The following is a 12,878-nucleotide window of genomic DNA, read 5'->3' as shown; positions in this document are numbered from 1 at the left end:
CTTGGCTCACTGCAACCTCCCCCTCATTGGAGGAATCGTTCAAACGATTATCCTGCCTCAGCTTCCCCAGGAGCTGGAATTACAGGCATGTGCCACCAAACCTGGCTTTTTTTTTTTTTTTTGAGACACAGTCTTGCTCTGTTGCGCAGGCTGGAGTGCAGTGGCGTGATCTCAGCTCACTGCAACCTCTGCCTCCTGGGTTCAAGTGATTCTCCTGTCTCAGCCTCCTGAATAGATGGGATTACAGGCATGGACCACCATGCCCAGCTAATTTTTGTATTTTTAGTAGAGACAGGGTTTTGCCATGTTGGCCAGGCTGGTCTCGAACTCCTGACCTCAGGTGATCCACCTGCCTCGGCCTCCCAAAGTGCTGGGATTACAGGGGTGAGCCACCGTGACCAGCCTAATTTTTGTATTTTTATTTTCATCTTTTTTATTTTTTATTTATTTTTTTTTGAGACGGAGTCTCGCTCTGTCGCCCAGGCTAGGGTGCAGTGGCTGGATCTCAGCTCACTGCAAGCTCCGCCTCCCGGGTTCACGCCATTCTCCTGCCTCAGCCTCCCAAGTAGCTGGGACTATAGGCGCCCACCACCTCGCCCGGCTAGTTTTTTTTTTTTTTTTTTTTTTGTATTTTTTAGTAGAGACGGGGTTTCACCGTGTTAGCCAGGATGGTCTCAATCTCCTGACCTCGTGATCTGCCCGTCTCGGCCTCCCAAAGTGCTGGGATTACAGGCTTGAGCCACCGCGCCCGGCCAATTTTTGTATTTTTAATAGAGACAGGATCTCACCATGTTGGCCAGGGTAGTCTTGACCTCTTGACCTCAAGTGATCTGCCTGCCTTGACCTCTCAAAGTGATTACAGGCATGAGTCACTGTGCTTGGCCCTCAACTTTTCACTATTGTGAATAGTACTACTAGGAACATTGGTGTACAAGTATTTGATTCATTTTTTTTCCAATTCTTTTGGGTATATACCTAAGAGTGGTATTGTTGGGACATATGGTAATTGTATTTGATGTCTTGAGTAATTCCAAAATGTTTTACACTGTGGCTGCACCATTTTACATTCTCACCAACAATGCATGAGAGTTCCCATTTCTCCACATCCTCACCATTTTCTCCTTCCTTCCTTCCTTCCTTCCTTCCTTCCTTCCTTCCTTCCTTCCTTCCTTCCTTCGTTCCTTCCTTCCTTCCTTTCCTTCTTTCCTTTCTTTCTTGACACAGAGTCTCCCTTTGTCACCCAGACTAGAGTAGAGTGGCACGATCTTGGCTCATTGCAACATCTACCTCCCGGGTTCAAGGGATTTTCGTGCCTCAGCCTCCCGAGTAGCTGGGATTACAGGCACACACAACCACGCCTGGCTAATTTTTTGTATTTTTAGTAGAGACAGGGTTTTGCCATGTTACCCAGGCTGGTCTTGAACTCCTGAGCTCAGGCAATCCGGCTGCCTCGGCCTCCGAAAGTGTTAGGATTACAGGTGTGAGCCACTGCACCCAGCCTATTTTGGTGCAATCTCGGCTCACTGCAACCTCCGTCTCCCGGGTTGAAGCGATTCTCCTGCCTCAGCCTTCTGAGTAGCTGGGATTATAGGAACACACCACCATGCCCGGCTAATTTTTCTATTTTTAGTAGAGACAGGGTTTCACCATGTTGGCCAGGCTGGTCTTGAACTGACCTCGTGATCCGCCTGCCTCGACTTCCCAAGTAAAAAACTTTTTTTTCCACTTACTATTTTGGGGATATTTAAGTGAATCTGAAATTACTATTGGATTTTTTTTTTCTTCTTTTGAGACAGAGTTTTGCTCTTGCTGCCCAGGCTGGAGTGCAATGGTGCAATCTTGGCTCGCAGCAACCTCCACCTCCCAGGTGCAAGTGATTCTCCTGCCTCAGCCTCCCAAGTAGCTGGGATTACAGGCGCCCGCCACCACGCCCGGCTAATTTTTTGTATTCTTAGTAGAGACGGGGTTTCATCATCTTGGCCAGGCTGGTCTAGAACTCCTGACCTCGTGATCCACCCGCCTTGGCCTCCCAAAGTGCTGGGATTACAGGCATGAGTCACCACGCCCGGCCTATTGGATTTTTAAAGAAAGATATTTAAGAACATTCTTTGCTAGAACTGAAGACAATTTAAACTGATTCCATTCAAAAAAACTTAGTGCAGAATGCAGACTTTCTCTTCCAAATATATGTAAAAGTTAGCTTCTTTTTTTTCCACCTGTGGAAGACAATGTACAATGTAGTACTCTTCAGATACACTAATGAGGCCCTTTTTATACTTTTACAGGGATGTAAACATTTCCTTTTGTAACATAAATAAATTATGGATTTCATTTAAAAAACCCTATCCCCAAGAAATGTTTTGAGTGTTAATATAAGTAAGATTTCATTATTCTCATAAGTAAACCTTTGAGTTCAAATAAAGTTTTGTGGGTTTTCCTTTTTTGAAAATTGAAGGTATATGTAGGGGCTCAACCTAAATGCCAGGGAATTAACCCTCCATAGGAAACAATCATATAATTCTAAGTCAGTAGATAATTGAATTGATGCAGGATTTTAAAGTATTCTCTCAACTATATTAAATGAATTGTTTTTCCAGTTTTCTAGTGGTCCAAAAACTTAAATAGGCTGCAAATCTGCTGTGATTCAAACCGTGCAATTCCTCACAGGCATCTCTGACTTGAGGGACTAAGTTCCTGTAATTATATGTCCTGAAATTAACTGGGTGGCCAGATAGGTTTTCTCAACCTTTAATAGCTTGTTGGAAGCCTTACAGAATGCTCTTTATTAGAAATATTTGGAACTACTTCCCCCTTTTTGGATACTCAAATTAGTGTTTTTCTAATTCTCTGGCATAATTTGTATAGCTGCTTCCTTTGTAGAAAGTAAGCTTATCTTCTTTTTCCCCTTTTGGTTGGCTGGGGTGCTAGGTCACTCTTATCTGTGCTCTAGGAAACTTTTAGGTTTCTACTTAGCTTAGGTTTTAGGTTTCTACACCCTGAAAGATTTGGGGTCTGCTTCTGTTTGGGTTAGGGGGTAGATACTTGAATTCACTGGTCTTTTTTTGGTTCACTGCAGCCTTGACCTCCAGCACTCAAGCGATCCTTCCACTTCAGCCTCTAGAGTAGCTGCGACTAATCAGTGAGCACTATGCTCACTAATTTTGTGTATTTATTGTAGAGACAAGGTCTTACTGTGTTCCCAGGCTGCTCTTGGACTCCTGGACTCAAGGAATCCTCCTTCTTCAGCCTCCCAAAGTGCTAGGATAACACGCATGAGCCACCACGCCCGGCCAAATGGATTGTTTTTTATCAAAGATGCTGCAATATGAATATGCATCTTCCTGCTATCCCTTCAAAAGTGAGAATTAATGTTGTTTTCTTTTCTTTCTTTCTTTCTTTCTTTTTTTTTTTTTTGAGATGGAGTCTCTCTGTCGCCCAGGCTGGAGTGCAGTGGCACAATCTTGGCCCACCACAACCTCCGCCTCCCGGGTTCAAGCAATTCTCCTGCCTCAGCCTCCTGAGTAGCTGGGATTACGGGTATGCACCACCACCCCCAGCTAATTTTGTATTTTCAGTAGAGATGGGGTTTCTCCATGTTAGTCAAGCTGGTCTCGAACTTCTGACCTCAGGTGATCTTCCTGTGTCGGCCTCCCTAAGTTCTGGGATTACAAGTGTGAGCCACTGCACCCAGTCCAAAAAAGACTTTATTTTTCAGAGTAGTTTTAGGTTCATGGCAAAACTGAGAAGGAAGTACAGAGAGGTCCCATATACAGATATCCTGCCCCTTCACAGATGCATCCTTCCCCAGTATCAGCATCCTGCACTAGAATGGTACATATGTTATCATCAATGAACCTACACTGACGTATCGTTATCAATCAAAGTCCATAGTTTACTTTAGGATCCACTCTTGGTGTTGCACTTTCTGTGGGTTTGGAAAAGTATGTAGCAACATGTATCCACCATTTTGGTATCATACAGAATAGTTTCACTACCCTAAAAATCCTCTATGCTCCGCCTATTCATTCCTCCCTCCCCGCAACCCCTGGCAACCACTGAATTTTTTTTTTTTTTTTTTACTTCTCCATAGTTTTGCCTTTTACAGAATGTCATAGAATTGGAATCATACCGTATGTAGACTTTTCATATTGGCTTTTTTCACTTAGTAATATGCATTTACGGTTCCTCAATGTATTTTCATGGCTTGATAGCTCATTTCTTTTTAGCACTGAATAATACTTCATTGGATGTACCACAGTTTTATCTACTCACCTACTGAAGGACATCTTTCAGTTTTGGCAATTATGACTAAAACTGCTATAAACACCAGTGCAAGTTTTTGGGTGGACATAGTTTACAACTCATTTGGGTAAATACCCAAGAGCACAATTGCTGGATCATATGGTAAGGGTATATTTAATTTTGTAAGAAACTGCCAAATTATCTTCCAAAGTGGCTATACTATTTTGCATTCCTACCAGCAATCAATGACAGTTCCTGTTGTTCCACATCCTTGCCAGTATTTGGAATTGTCAGTATTTTGGATTTTAGCCATTCTTTTTTTTTTTTTTTTTTTTTTTTTGAGATGGAATCTCTCTGTGTTGCCCCGGCTGTAGTGCAGTGGCATGATCTCAGCTCACTGCAACCTCCTGGGTTCAAGCGATTCTCCTGCCTCAGCCTCCTGAGTAGCTGGGATTACAGGTGCATATCACCATGCCCAACTAATTTTTTTTGTATTTTTAGTAAGAGACAGAATTTCACCATGTTGGCCAGGGTTGTTTCAAACTCCTGACCTCAGGTGATCTGCCCACCTCGGCCTCCCAAAGTGCTGGGATTATAGGCGTGAGCTGCCATGCCTGGTCTAGCCATTCTAATAGTCGTGTAGTGGTATCTCATTGTTTAGTTTTTTTTTTTTTTTTTTTTTGAGACGGAGTCTCGCTCGTCGCCCAGGCTGGAGTGCAGTGGCCGGATCTCAGCTCACTTGCAAGCTCCGCTCCCGGGTTTACGCCATTCTCCTGCCTCAGCCTCCGAGTAGCTGGGACTACAGGGCGCCGCACCGTCCCTGATAGTTTTTTTTTTGGTATTTTTTTTAGTAGGACGGTTCACCGTGTTTACCGCGGATGGTCTCAATCTCCGACCTCGTGATCAACCTGTCGTCAGCCTCCCAGAAGAGTGCTGGGCGATTACGGCTTGAGGCCCACCGCGGGCCACCTTTTTTTTTTTTTTTTTTTTTTTTTTTTTTTTTTTGAACAGGGTCTTGCTCTGTCACCTAGCTGGAGTGCAGTGGTGTGATCCCGGCTCACTGGAGTCTCGACCTCCTGGGATCAAGCGATTCTCCCACCTCAACCTTTGAAGTAACTGGGACTAGTCACCATCATGCTTTGTTGATTTTTAAGTTTTTTTTTTTTTTTGTAGAGATGGCAACACCCTGTGTTGCCCAGTTTGGTCTCAAACTCCTGGGCTCAAGTGATCCTCCCACTTTGGCCTTCCAAGGTACTGGGATTACAGGCATGAACCACCACACCCATCCAATTTTTGTACTTTTAGTAGAGATGGGGTTTTCACCATGTTGGCCAGGCTGGTCTCAAACTCCTGACCTCAAATAATCCATCTGCCTCGGCCTCCCAAAGTGCTAGGATTACAGGCGTGAGCCACTGCGCCCGGCTTTCTTTCTTTCTTTCTTTCTTTTTTCAAACCACTTTCTTTTACATATCCCTGGCTCCTAATTGCTTCTCTACTTTTTCTTACTGCTCCAGCTTCTAGATAAGTGGTTCTCAAGGTGTGGTCCTTCAACCAACAGCATCATCACCACCTAGGAACTTGTTAGAAATGGAAGTTCTTGCACCCTGCCAAAACCAGAAACTCTGAGGATGGGTCCCAGCAATCTTTATTTTAACAGCCCTCCAAGCAATTCTGATGCAAACTTAAGTTTGAAAACATTGTTATATTAAAAGTAATGGCAAAAACCGCAATTACTTTTGCACCAACCTAAGAGCTCTGCACTGTTCAATATGGTAGCCTCTAACTATTGAATTCGTTTAATGCTATTATCTCCTTTATTCAAAAATAAATATTTCACTTTGATTCAACATATTTCAAATTACATTAAGCACAGAGAAGAAACACATTCCCTTTGGAGACTGTGAACACATGTTGGAAAGAGGCATGATCCAAACAATGGGGATGAGGTGCTTCCAGCTGCTTCCTGACCCAGAAGTTCCGCCCCTCTTCAGGTGGAGCTACTTATCAATTTTAGGCGAGAAAAGACACACACACACAGACACACTGCCTTGAAGTCTGAAAGGCACATGAGTGGACCATAAAGTATATGGCATGTTCACTGATAAAACATCCCTTATTCCTTCCCAAGAAAAGCAGAGACACTTTAATTAAGTCAAAGGCCAGAGAAGGGCCCGGTGTGGTGGCTCACGCCTGTATCCCAGCACTTGGGAGGCTGACGTGGGTGGATCCCAAGGTCAGGAGTTCGAGACCAGCCTGACCCATATGGTGAAACCCCATTTCTACTAAAAATATGAAAATCAGCTGGGCGTGGTGGCGCGTGCCTGTAATCCCAGCTATTCAGGAGGTTGAGGCAGGAGAATCGCTTGAATCCAGGAGGTGGAGGTTGCAGTGAGCCGAGATTGCATCATTGCAGTCCTGGGTGACAGAGCGAGACTGGGTGATAGTCTGGGTGATAGAGTGAGACTCCCTCTCAAAGAAGAAGAAGAAAAAAAACAGAGAAGACAGGGTGCTCCTGCTTATAGCTCAGCAGCATGAACATCTCTGACTATGAAAGCCATTTTTCATTTGCTTCCACCTCCTGTGCCTCCTCTCCCTGCCAAACGGGTCTGCGGATGGCCTCGGTGCTCACTTGTTGATGGTGGGGCGTGTGGCCATGTACATAAACACCATGATCAGGAGCACGACCGCGGCCAGCGTGGGCAGTGCCACCGTGGTGATCTGCTGCCGGGCCTCTTGCGTGGCTTGCTTCTGCTCCTTCTTGTCTTTCCATATCTCCTTCCTGGGCTTCCCTTTGAGCTGCTGCATCTTTCCTAGAAGATGCTGGGAGGGTGTGTCCAGAGGGATTCCAGGAAGGGCCACAATCCCCTTGTCAAGGCTGGAATCTCCTTTTCTTCAACTTGATTCAATAATTTCAGCAAACTGATTTCCAGTACAGGTGACTTGACTTATTTGTTGTAACAGATCATGTCTTCAACATGCAACACTCTCAGATGATGCAGCTGGGCAAATGGATAACATCTTTACTGATCTTCAGCAGTCTGTAACTATTGAATTCTTATGTTTAGAATGAACTGAGATGGGCTATAAGTGTAAGATACATCCTGGATTTCAAAGACTTATTATGAAAACAGAGAAAGTAAAATATCTCACTGGTAATTTACATATTGATAGCACGAAAATTATATTTTCATATACTGAGTTAAATAAAATATTAATTTTACCTTTTTTAAAGTTTTTACATGAGATTACTAGAAAATTTTAAATTACATACATGGCTCTCATTATATTTTTCTTTTTCTTTTTTCCCTTTTTTCCTTGTTTCTTTTTATTTTTTTAGAGATGGGTCTTGCTATGTTGCCTAGGCTACATCTAACTCCCAGGCTGAAGCAAATCCTCCCACCTCAGCCTTGCAAGTAACTGGGACTGCAGGCATGTTCCACTGTGCCTGGCTTCAGCTCTTACACTTCACGCCATTCTCCCACCTCAGCCTCCCGAGTAGCTAGGACTACAGGTACCCACCATCACGCCTGGCTAATTTTGTTTTTGTATTTTTAGTAAAGACAGGGTTTCACTGTGTTAGCCAGGATGGTCTCTATCTCTTGACCTTGTGATCTGTCCACCTTAGCCTCCCAAAGAGCTGGGATTACAGGTGTTAGCCACCGTGCCCAGTGTTTTTTTTTTTGAGACAGAGTCTTACTCTGTCGCCCAGACTGGAGTGCAGTGGCCTGATCTCAGCTTACTGCAACCTCCACCTCCCAGGTTCATGCCATTCTCCTGCCTGAGCCTCCTGAGTAGCTGGGAATACAGGCGTCTGCCACCACACCTGCCTAATTTTTTTGTATTTTCAGTAGAGACAGGGTTTCACCGTGTTAGTCAGGATGGTCTTGATCTCCTGACCTCGTGATCTGCCCGCCTCGGCCTCCCAAAGTGCTGGGATTACAGGCATGAGCCACCGTGTCCGGCCTTCTTTTCTTTTTTAAGAGACAGAGTCTCACTCTTTTACCCAGGCTGGAGTGTAATAGTGGATGTAATAGCTCACTACATCCTTGAACTACTGAGATCAAGCAATCCTCTTCCAGCCTCATTCTCCCCAGTAGCTAGGACTACAGGTGCACACCACCACGCCCAGCTGATTTTTAATTTTTTTTTTTGTAGAGATGATCTCTTGCCATGTTACCCAGGCTGTTCTTAAACTCCAGGGCTCAGGAGATCCTCTCACTTAGGCCTCCCAAAATGCTGGGATTACAGGTGTTAACCACTGTACCCAACAGCTCTCATATTTCTAATGGACAGCATTGTTCTAGACCACAGGTCTGCAAACTACAGCCTGTGGGCCAAATCTGGCCTACCACCTGTTTTTGTACAGCCCATGAGCTAAGAATAGCTTTAATTTTTTAAGTGGTTGAAAATAAATTTTTAAAAAGAATGATGTCCTGTGACATGTAAAAATTATATGAAATTCAAGTTTCATTGTTTATCAGTAAAGTTTTATTGGAACACAGGCACACTCAGTTATTTGTTTATCATCTATGACTGCTTTTGCTTTACAGTGGCAGAACTGAGTAGCTGTGATAAGGATGTGCAGCTTGAAAGTCTAAATATTTACTATCTGACCCTTTATGGCAAATGTGTGCTGATCCCCATTCTAGACCATCAGCTTTCGTATGTTCCCTGGAAGAGGATCCTGCTTTTAACTTACTCCTATTTTTTTGTTCTCAATCTTTGCTTAGCTTTTAGGCCCAATTCCTTGATATGCCACTGCCCAAATCTCAGTGGTATTTTGGGGTTGCAAGAGCTGACCTATGCATTCTCTAGACTACAAAGAAGTCAGCCAAAAATGTTCTTGCCTTCCAAGAGCTGCACAGGAACCAGTGGATCTAGCAAGAGGGAACAGAGAGGTGTTCAATAGCTTCTTTCTCCAAAGGTAGGGACTTCCTTCTCAGAGGACAAGCAAATCCAGGATTGATACTACATCAGACTGAGAGGGGAGCCTATGATTTAGGGCTGGCCAGTTTCTTTCACAGCTCAGTGATACCTCTTTTTTTTTTTTTGGATGCAGAGTCTCGCACTGTTGCCCAAGCTGGAGTGCAGTTGCATGACCTTGGCTCACTGCAACCTTTGGCTCCCAGGTTCAGGTGATTCTCATGCCTCAGCCTCCCGAGTAACTGGGATTACAGGCATGCACTGCCATACCCGGCTAATTTTTGTACTTTTAGTAGAGATGGGGTTTCACTATGTTGGCCAAGCTGGTCTCGAACTCCTGGCCTCAAGTGATCCGCCTGCCTCGGCCTCCCAAAGTGCTGGGATTACACAGGTGTGAGCCACTACGCCCGGCCAGCAACACCTCTTGAATTAAATCTTCTCTCTCTTCTTCTCTCCCTCTCTCTCTCTCTCTCTTGCTCTCACTTATGCTCACTCTCAGTTAGTGTAGTTGGCTTCTGCATGGTCTGTTCCTGCCAGATATTTCGTGGAACTCACTATGACATTTTTTTCCACTCCAATGAAGCAGACATCTGGCTCCTTTAGTGAGCCTCTTGATCCCAGTGTGCAACCAAAGCCTTGTTGGCTCAGTGAATCTTTATGCTCTCACGTTATAGGATTCCCAAGGAAGAGGAGTAAGGCTATGGTTTCAGAATGCTAATTGGTAACAGTTCTTGGCAACAGTGCTCTTCCTGGCTTTTCCTCCATAACCTGCTTCTTCCACCCACAATAATAACATTTATTCTTAATAGATTGGTACCAGTCTGGAGTTCTCTGTCATTCCCTCTCTCCTACACACACACATGTCCTTCATTCCTTTTTTCCTTGCTCTACTGATTATATTTAGGACTGTTTAACTTACTTTCTCACTCACTTCCTTCCTTCCTTCCTTCCTTCCTTCCTTCCTTCCTTCCTTCCTTCCTTCCTTCCTTCCTTTCCTCCTTCCTTCCTTTCCTTCCTTCCTTCCTTCCTTCCTTCCTTCCTTCCTTCCTTCCTTCCTTCTTTCCTTCCTTCCTTCCTTCCCTCCCTTCTTTCCTTCTTTCTTTCAGACAGGGTCTCATTCTGTCACCCAGGCTAGAGTGCACTGGCATGATCTTGGCTCACTGCAACCCTTGCCTCCTGGGCTCAAGTGGTCCTCCCACCACCTCAACCTCCTGAGTAGTTGGGACCACAAGTATGCACCACCACATCTGGCTAATTTTTTATATTTTGTGTAGAGATAGGGTTTCACCATGTTGCCCAGGCTGGTCTTGAACTCCTTGACGCAAGTGACCTGCCCATCTCGGCCTCTCAAAGTGCTGGGATTGCAGGTGTGAGTCACCACACCCGGCCAAGACTGTTTAATTTTCTAATATTTATTTCTAAGTAAATTCCCTGACCATTATAATGATGTTATCCTGGTTATTGATGGAATATTAATGGTTAAAATGTAAACTGTCAAAGTTAGGGAGGGATCTTATATCTCTCTTCATTAAAGAACTCTTTCCTTTAGACAATTGCCTTTAGATTTTATAGTAGAGTTGAATTTAGGCATAGGGGTGGGGAAAAGCAGGAACCCTATAATGTAGGAAAATCCTAAAAACCCTGGAGTTTCTCTATCTAGCTTATCCTACACTTTGGGCACCATGAGGGAAATCTATTGAGGGCTTCTCGCTGATTCTAGAATTTATGTTTCCTGCAAGGATTGCCTCCTGAGAAAGAGATGTCAATAAGATCATAATTATTTTGTTTTTAATCCTTAGTCTGTAGTAAGGCCGCATAGCCTTCTAATAATGTTGGAAAGTAAGCTGGGGAATCAGGAGGCCTACTATTTTATTCCTACTCTTATCCAGATGATCTCCATGTTTCTGGCCTTTACCTTCTCCGGGTCTCACAATTTGAGAGGGGTCTTGTTCTATCACCCAGGCTGGAGTACAGTTGTATGATTATAGTTCACTGCAGCCTTGAACTCCTGAGCTCAAGGGATCCTCCTGCTTCAGCCTCCCAGTGTATTGGGATTATAGGCATGAGCCACTGCACTGTGCCTGGTCTCACTCTTCTCATCTGTAAGTTAAAGGGTCTGATTAGTCAGCTTTTAAAGTTCCTTCCAGCTTCAAATTGTAGTGATTCTGCATCCCTATCGATAGCCTAGAGACAATAATCTCTGTCATTCTCATTCGAAGATTGAGTAATGCTAATGAAATGCCAAAAATAAAAACTTGTTGAATTCCTTAGAAGAGAGATAGATTACTGAACTCCCAGTTATTCAGAATGAGCAAGAAATGAGATATTTCAATTAATTCCATGTGTTGGTTAAAGGAAGTTGTTATATACTACATATGGTTAACAAATATTCACATAATTAAATATTATCTAAATATTTAGATATTTATTCTAAAATACATAATAGAATTACAATAACTATAATGTAATTTTTGATTCAGTCTGTTACAGGGCCCTCACAACAGAATTCTGAACTCATAATCATTGTATGGCACTACAGCTACAGATAAGATTGAGCTAAGTTAACAATATATAATTGTAGGCTGGTGCAGAGGTTCACGCCTGTAATCCCAGCACTTTGGGAGGCCAAGGCGGGCAGATCACTTGAGGTTGGGAGTTCAAGACCAGCTTGGCCAACATGGTGAAACCTCAGCTCTACTAAAAATACAAAAATTAGCTAGGTGTGGTGGCACATGTCTATAATCTCAGCTACTGGGGAGGCTGAGGCACAAGAATCGCTTGAACCCGGGGGATGGAGGTTGCAGTGAGCTGAGATCATGCCACTTCACTCCAGCCTGGGCAAGAGCATGAAACTCTGTATAAAAAATATATATATATAATTATACTTGTTTCTTGAAAGCTTTGTTTATCTGTAATTTTTCCTTCTTTTAAAATTAGAATATATAAAAATTCAAGTTTTTTTTTTCTTTTCTTTTTTGAAATGGAGTCTTGCTCTGTCATCCAGGCTGGAGTGCAGTGGCATGATCTGGGCTCACTGCAACCTCCACCTCCCAGGTTTAAGTCATTCTCTTGCCTCAGCCTCCCAAGTAGATGGGACTACAGGCACCTGCCACCATGCTGGGCTAATTTTCTTTGTATTTTTAGTAGAGGTGGGGTTTTGCCATGTTGGCCAGGCTGGTTTCGAACTCCTGACCTCAGGTGATCCGCCTGCCTTGGCCTCCCAAAGTGCTGGGATTATAGGCATCAGCCACCGCACCCAGCGAGAAAAATTCAAGTTATTAGAAACACAGAATTACAGAATTTTAGATCTGGAAGGGCCCTTGAGAATCATTTGGCCCAACTCTCAAATGTACAGATGAGAATCCCGAGGCTCAGAAAAGTCCAAATCACAGAGCTAGTGGTGCCATGGATGGTTCTAGAATTCATGTTTCCTGCAAGGGTTGCCTCCTGGAGAAAGGGATGTTAATAAAATATGATTACTTTGTGTTTAATTCTCAGTCTGTAGTAAGTCCTCATAATCTTTTTATAATCTACTCATGTAATCACCATTATAATCATTTACAATTGAGATAATTTCCTAGTACTCAAAACAATGTTGCTATCTTTTGAAAACAATCAGTAAAATAAGGGGCAGAGAGGGATATAGTAAAACTGTTCTTTTTTAAAGAGATAAAATGTGGCCGGGCGCGGTGGCTCAAGCCTGTAATCCCGGC

At 43.6% G+C, this 12,878-nt stretch overlaps 1 long non-coding RNA gene across 1 annotated transcript in view; it reads left to right on the top strand.

The window, feature by feature from the left end:
• The window catches only part of LOC108532196 (uncharacterized), a 20,606-nt gene extending 14,517 nt beyond the window's left edge, over positions 1–6,089 (top strand). The window contains exons 2-5 of the long non-coding RNA XR_001886383.1: positions 287–394; positions 2,057–3,537; positions 5,254–5,354; positions 5,757–6,089. This is a non-coding gene — a long non-coding RNA (uncharacterized LOC108532196). The remainder of the gene's footprint in view (positions 1–286; positions 395–2,056; positions 3,538–5,253; positions 5,355–5,756) is intronic.
• The last annotated feature ends 6,789 nt before the right edge of the window (positions 6,090–12,878 follow it).

This window comes from Rhinopithecus bieti, unplaced genomic scaffold, assembly GCF_001698545.2.
Source record: "Rhinopithecus bieti isolate Rb0 unplaced genomic scaffold, ASM169854v2 scaffold_10088, whole genome shotgun sequence".
Classification (NCBI taxonomy): Eukaryota; Metazoa; Chordata; class Mammalia; order Primates; family Cercopithecidae; genus Rhinopithecus; species Rhinopithecus bieti.
The sequence above is the reverse complement of the archived record's forward strand: the minus strand, read 5'-3'. Positions and strand labels throughout refer to the sequence as shown.